Source organism: Rutidosis leptorrhynchoides, chromosome 1, assembly GCF_046630445.1.
Source record: "Rutidosis leptorrhynchoides isolate AG116_Rl617_1_P2 chromosome 1, CSIRO_AGI_Rlap_v1, whole genome shotgun sequence".
In the NCBI taxonomy this organism is placed as follows: Eukaryota; Viridiplantae; Streptophyta; class Magnoliopsida; order Asterales; family Asteraceae; genus Rutidosis; species Rutidosis leptorrhynchoides.
Genome location: NC_092333.1, coordinates 698,045,223 through 698,053,229, shown reverse-complemented (window position 1 = coordinate 698,053,229; position 8,007 = coordinate 698,045,223).

Genomic DNA, 8,007 nt, shown 5'->3' with positions numbered 1-8,007 from the left:
AATCCTTTTTCAAGGAATCCACAAACTAAGTAGTTTGCATAGTCTGCAAACCATGGGATTTCTTTATAATCTATCTTCAATAGATATTCATCAGGGAAGTTGTCTTGTATGGCTGATTCATTTAGAATTTCTAATTCGGGATTTTCAAGACGAGAAAGATGATCAGCGGCGAGATTTTCTGCTCCTCTTTTATCTCGGATTTCAATATCAAACTCTTGTAAGAGTAAGATCCAACGGATTAATCTTGGTTTAGCATCTTGTTTTGAAAATAGGTATCTAAGAGCAGAATGGTCGGTATAGACCACCGTTTTTGCTAGAACGAGATATGATCGAAATTTGTCAAAAGCAAAGACAATAGCAAGGAGTTCTTTTTCAGTAGTTTTATAGTTCGTTTGTGCTCCTTGTAACGTCTTACTAGCATAATATATAGGTTGAAATCGTTTTTCAATCCTTTGTCCTAAAACGGCTCCCATTGCAAAATCACTTGCATCGCACATTAGTTCAAATGGTAGATTCCAATTTGGTGTTATCATGATCGGTGCATTAGTGAGTTTCTCTTTAAGAATATTAAAAGATTTGATACACTCATCTGAAAAGATGAATGGAGCATCCTTTTCTAGGAGTTTATTCATAGGAGTGGCAATTTTTGAAAAATCTTTTATGAAACGTCGGTAAAAACCGGCATGCCCTAGAAAACTCCTAACTCCTCTAACATTGGTGGGATATGGAAGTTTAGCAATTACATCTACTTTAGCTCTATCCACTTCAATTCCTTCTTTTGAAATTTTATGTCCAAGAACGATGCCTTCTTTAACCATGAAATGGCATTTCTCCCAATTAAGTACTAGATTTGATTGTTCGCATCTAATTAGCATTCGTTCCAGATTAACTAGACATGATTTAAATGTATCACCGAAGACTGAAAAGTCATCCATGAATACTTCCATGCATTCTTCTATCATGTCGTGAAAAATCGCCATCATACACCTTTGAAAGGTTGCAGGGGCGTTACAAAGTCCAAATGGCATGCGTTTGTAAGCAAAAGTACCATAAGGGCACGTAAATGTGGTTTTCTCTTGGTCCTCGGGTGCTATTGGAATTTGAAAATATCCGGAAAATCCATCTAGAAAACAATAGTAACTATTTCCGGCTAATCTTTCCAACATTTGATCTATGAAAGGTAAGGGAAAGTGATCTTTTCTGGTGGCGTCATTTAATTTTCTATAATCAATACATACACGCCATCCTGTTACAGTCCTAGTAGGAATAAGCTCATTTTTCTCATTTGTAATGACAGTCATGCCACCCTTCTTAGGTACGCATTGAACTGGGCTTACCCATGGACTATCAGAGATTGGATAAATTAAACCTGCATCTAGCAGTTTAATAATCTCTTTCTTAACTACATCTTGCATATTAGGATTTAGTCTTCGTTGTCGTTGCACATACGTTTTATGACCTTCTTCCATAAGGATTTTATGTGTGCAATACGAAGGACTTATTCCTTTAATATCATGAATCTTCCATGCAATGGCTGGTTTATGAGCTTTCAACACAGAAATGAGTTGTGATTTCTCATTTTCAGTAAGAGAAGACGATATTATTACAGGTAATTCAGATTCACCATGTAAATAAGCGTATTCCAAATGGTTTGGAAGTGGCTTTAACTCTAATTTCGGAGGTTCTTCTATCGATGATTTATATCGATATCTGTCTTCTTCTTTTAGCATTTGAATTTCTTCTGTTGTTGGTTCATATCCATTAGCTATAAGTGTAGCTAACATTTCAGCTTCATCAATTTGTTCATTACCTTCTCCTAAAGAACATTCTCCTGTTCCTTGTAATTCTGGAAATTCTTCTAATAATTCTGCATGTGCATCTATAGTTTGAATATAATAACATGTATCATCTGCAGATTGTGGTTGTTGCATTGCTCTATCAACTGAAAAGGTAACACTCTCATCCTCTATACTTAGGGTCAGTTTCTTACCGAACACGTCTATCATTGCTTTAGCCGTGTTTAAGAATGGTCTTCCTAATATGAGAGGAACTTGAGAATCTTCTTCCATGTCCAGAACAACAAAATCTACTGGAAATACTAAATTACCAACTTTAACTAGCATGTTCTCCATTATCCCTCTAGGATATTTTATTGATCTATCGGCTAGTTGTATGCTTATTCTGGTTGGTTTTAATTCTCCAAGGTCTAGTTTAGTGTATAGTGAATACGGCATTAGATTTATACTAGCACCTAAGTCTGCCAATGCTTCTATTGAACTAAGACTACCCAGAAAACATGGAATTGTGAAACTTCCTGGATCAGATAGTTTTTCTGGTATCTTATTCAACAGCACTGCTGAACAATTAGCATTCATAGTAACAGCCGAGAGTTCTTCCATTTTCTTTCTATTTGAGATTAGATCTTTCAAGAATTTAGCATATCTTGGCATTCCTGAAATCACATCAATGAAAGGAAGATTTACATTTATCTGTTTAAACATATCCAAAAATTTGGATTGCTCGGCTTCAAGTTTTTCTTTCTTCATTTTACTCGGGTAAGGAAGTGGTGGTTGATATGGTTTAACATAAGGTTTATCCTTAACTGTGTTATTTTCATTAACCTTTTCAACTACCGGTTCTTTTTCCTTATCTTGATCAGGTTGTGGTTCTTGTGGAGTAGGAATAGCTTCATCAGAAGTTACAGGTATTTCAGGTGGTTTAAGTGTTGTACCACTTCTTGTGGTAATAGCTTTAGCTGTTTCATTCCTGGGGTTAGCATTTGTATCACTAGGTAGACTTCCCGGTTTTCTTTCACCTATTAACCTTGCTAGGTTACTTACTTCTTGTTCCAGATTTTGAATAGAATCTTGTTGATTTCTAAATGCTTGAGCATTTTGTTCATTAGTTTGTTTTTGAGATGTGAAAAACTGCGTTTGAGTTTCAACTAGCTTCGTCATCATTTCTTCTAAATTCGGGTTTTTATCATCGGTTTGTTGTGGTGGTTTGTTTTGAAAATTAGGTCTTTGCTGGTTGTAAGTATTATTGGATACTTGTTGATTGCTAGGACCTTGTTGGTTGTTGTATGGAATATTTCTGTTATAATTTTGGTTTTGATTGTAAATCGGTCTTGGTGGTTGATAATTATTCTGATAATTATTTCCAGGCCTTTGGTTTATGTATGAAATATTCTCTCTTTGTTCCATTGTTAATTCAATACTGAGACAATCTTTTGTCAAATGTGGTCCTCCACACTGCTCACAACTAATTCGTATTGAGTGAATATCCTTAGTCATCTTTTCCATTCGTCTCTCCACAGCATCTATCTTTGCGGAAATGGAATCTAAGTCATGGCTAGAATCGGCTCTAGCTGCTTTAGATGATCTAATGATATCTTTTTCTTGGTGCCACTCATGTGAGTGGGAAGCAGTGTTATCAATAATTTTGTAAGCATCAGTTTCGGTTTTCTTCATAATAGAACCACCAGCTGCTATATCTATGTCTTTCCTTGTAGTGATGTCGCATCCTTGGTAGAATATTTGTACTATTTGACAGGTGTCTAAACCATGTTGCGGACATCCTCTTAACAACTTTCCATATCTTGTCCACGCCTCATATAGAGTTTCATTTGGTTTCTGTGTGAACGTAACAATTTCTGCTTGAAGTCTTACGGCTTTAGATGCAGGAAAGAATTGTTTAAGAAATTTGTCAACTAAAACGTCCCATGTATCGATCGCCCCTTCAGGTAACGATTCCAACCAATCTTTGGCTTCTCCCTTTAAAGTCTAGGGAAATAACATGAGATATATCTGTTCATCCTCCACTTCTCGTATTTTAAATAGTGTGCAGATCCTATTAAAGGTACATAGATGTCATTTGGATCTTCCTTCGGCGCACCACTAAATTGGCATTGATTAGTCACCATGTGTAGAATTTGTCCTTTGATTTCATAATCTGGCGCATTAATGTCTGGATGAGTAATTGCGTGACCTTGGCCAGTGCGTTTAGCTCTCATTCGGTCTTCCATACTTAAAGGTTCCAGATTCTCCATAATTGAATTTGTTGAATCGGTATCACTAGATGATTCTGTTTTAATGGTTCGTTCCTCAACAATCTCTGTTTGAATGATTGGTGGCTCCGGAGGAAAGTTTAATGGTTCAGGATCTATGAACCGTTCCTGAATATTTTTCGGATTCTCAATTGTGATGTCGGGTTCAAAAAATGGATTATCGGAAATTTGAACTGAAGTACTTGGTTTACTGGATGACGATTCTAAAGAAAAATCAACGGCGGTTATATTTGCTAAATGTCTTGATCTAGTTACAGGTGGTGAACGTATAAAAGGTGATGAACGTCTTGCTCGGTGCATTCACTGAATATCCTATTAGTTTTAAAAAGGAAAGAAAAATTATAATAAGTTATCCAATCAATAGACTTTTCTGATTTTGCCCACGTTTCGAATAGCCAAAAGATGCAGCAGAGGGGCAGGATTCGTTTGGTCTCAATATAATTGAGGACTGTTTGGCTCCAATAACCCGGTCCACGTACAAATCCAACTATTACTACGAACCAGAAAATTTTGATGTCTATTAATTTAACCACTTAAAATAAATTTTCGTAATTTTAAGAAATTTAGATAAGAAGTAGAAAAAATTCTAAGTCCTAAAAACTAGAATGGCGAGAAATAAGAGAGAAAAAGAGTTCGTCGCAAAAGGTCGAAAAAGAAAAAAAAAATGGTTGAAAAATAAAAGGTGACGGAAAAATAAAAGAAACTTATAAAAACTTAAAAATACTTAACTAACCTAATCTTATTACTACAACTAACTTAAAATTATAATCGCAAATTGAAATTACTAATTGGAATGATAATTGGTACATAGTAAAAGTCGTCTAAAAATATTAAAGCTTACAGGAAAAACTAAATCCCAAATGGAAATAACTTAAAAAGAAACTAAAACTTAAAAAGGCGTCGCAAAATTTTAAAGTACCTAAATCTTAGTCTAAAGAAAAAGCACTTAAGGAATTCTACTGCAAAGCCTAAAAATCTAGGAGTAAAAATAACTATAGCAAAAACTAAGTTTAAAATTAAAAATGAGCTAAAAATACAAATATTACGCTAAAACGATTAAAAAGGGACAAAATATAAAAATATATAAAAAGTTGTAAAAAGTACAATTTTTATAAAAATATTATTTTTATATTATTTTTTTTTATAAAACTACTAATTTTACAATTTAATAAAACTAATTTAAACAAAATAAAACAAATTAAATAAAAAGTAAATCTTAAAATAAAACTAATAATAATAATAATAATAATTAGGGTAAAATAATAATAATAATTAATAATAATCCGTAATTAATGCTGAATTAGGGCTTCCTGTTCGCGTGTCAGAAAGTCTCCGCGAGTCGCGGTAATTAATGAAGAAAACCCCGCGAGTCGCGGGGTTCAGAATTTCAGATCTGGAGCAGTTTGAAATTTTTACGCGTTTTTTTTTTATATTTTTTATTTTCTGTTTTCTGTTTTTTCTATATATAAAAGATATTTAATAAAACTTATATTTTTATAAACTAAAATAAAGATAAAGAAACTTATAAAACTTAAATATTTAACAAAATCTTAAAAATGCTTATATTTTTGTTTTTCTTTTTATATTTTCGAATATTTAAAACGTATTTTTACAAAAACGAATTTTTAATAGAAGTAAGCTAAAAATCTTTTTTTTTTTTTATATTAGCGTTGCGCTTCCGGCGTTTAAGAGAGTCCCCGGCAGCGGCGCCAAAAATACTTGATGTTATGCGAGGTGTATATAAAATAGTTATTAATTTTCGCAGAAAACACTATTAAATACGATACAATTTTACAGAAGATATTTATTTATTTATAGAATGGATATACTTAAACCTTGCTACAACACTTATAGGCAGTGTACCTAATCGTACAGTAGTGTAGTTTTTAGTAAGTCCGGTTCATTCCACAGGGAAATCTTTAAACAAAGCTCAACGCTATATTAGTTTACTTTTATAAAAATACAAATATATATATAAGTAATATTATTATTATAAAGGGGGGTTTTTACCGTTTAATGACCGGTTTGTCGATTTTAAGACTTTAGTCGCAGTTAAGACCTAATGTAAAATATAAAATAAATACAAGACTTAAATTAAAGCGTAAAGTAAATAACGATAATGAAATTGCGAATAATAAAAGTGCGATAAAATAAAATTGCGATAATTAAAAAGTACGATAATTAAAAGTGCGATTAAATAACAATAAATAAAAGTGCAATAATTAGAAGTGCAATTAAATATAAAATAAAGGAAATTAAATATGAAATAAAAGAATTATGCTTATTTAAACTTCCGTAATCATGATGTTTGACGTGTTGATTTTAGTTTTATGCCCATGGGTTAATTGTCCTTTGTCCTGGATTATTTAATATGTCCGTCTGGTTTTTGTCCATAACAGTCCATCAGTCATAAATATAAAGTGCGAGTGTCCTCGTCAAATTATTATTATACCCGAAGTTAAATATTCCAACTAATTGGGGATTCGAATTGTAACAAGGTTTTAATACTTTGTTTAATGAATACACAAGGTTATCGACTGCGTGTAAACCAAGGTTTTACTACTTTGTTAACAATTACACCAATTACCCTTGAATGTAATTTCACCCCTGTTTTAATTATTCTAGTGGCTATTAATCCATTCCCGTGTCCGGTTAAATGAACGATTATTCGTACATATAAATACCCCGCCCATCGTGTCCGATCGAGTGTATATGGTAATTTATAGGGACGCCCAATTGTAAATCTTTATATTAACATTAACAAACTATCATTTAGTTAAACAAATATAAAGCCCATTAATAGCCCATAGTCTAATTTCCACAAGTGTCGTTCTTTTGTCCAAATCCCAATTATGGTACAAAGCCCAATTACCCAATTTTAGTAATTAGCCCAACATCATGATTACTTCGTTTTAAATAAGCATAATAATAACTTAGCTACGAGACATTAATATAAAAAGGTTGAACATAACTTACAATGATTAAAAATAGCGTAGCGTTACACGGACAGAATTTCGACTTACACCCTTACAACATTCGCTAACATACCCTTATTATTAGAATTATAATTAAAATTAAAATTAAAATTAAAATATATAAATATATACGATATAGATAGAGAGATGGATATATTTTGTGGTTTTTTCGATCAGAATTCGTTTGCTTTTATAGGAAGTTTCTGAAATTGGGGCTCCGCGACTCGCGGCAAAATCCTCTTCAAACTCCGCGAGTCGCGGAGAATGAATTTACAGCTCACACCCTTGGAGTCTTTCTCTGCCGACGGTTTATAATATATATATAATATATATATATAATTAATATAATTAATTATATATTATATTATATTTATATACATAGTTAACTTGTAATTTTTAGTCCGTTGCGTCGAGCGTTGAGAGTTGACTCTGGTCCCGGTTCCGGATTTTTGAACGTCCTTGCGTACAATTTTATATTTTGTACTTTGCGTTTTGAATTTTGTACTCTTGTAATTTCGAGACGTTTCTTATCAATAATTGGAACCTCTTTGATTGTCTTTTGTTCTTTTGAGCTTTTTGGTCGTTTGCGTCTTCAATTCGTCGAATCTGTCTTTTGTCTTCACCTTTTATTATTTAAACGAATATCACTTGTCAATAGAACAATTGCAACTAAAAGCTTGTCTTTCTTGAGGAATAATGCTATGAAATATATGTTCGTTTTTAGCATTATCAAGCCGCGAGTTGTTGAGGTAGCTCCAGTTGTTAAGCTACTGGTCCAACACGATCTATAATCTTGAATGGTCCAATGTACCTTGGATTTAGTTTCCCCCGTTTACCAAATCGAACAACGCCTTTCCAAGGTGAAACCTTAAGCATGACCATTTCTTCAATTTCAAACTCTATATCTTTTCTTTTACTGTCCGCGTAGCTCTTTTGTCGACTATGGGCGGTTTTCAATCTTTGTTG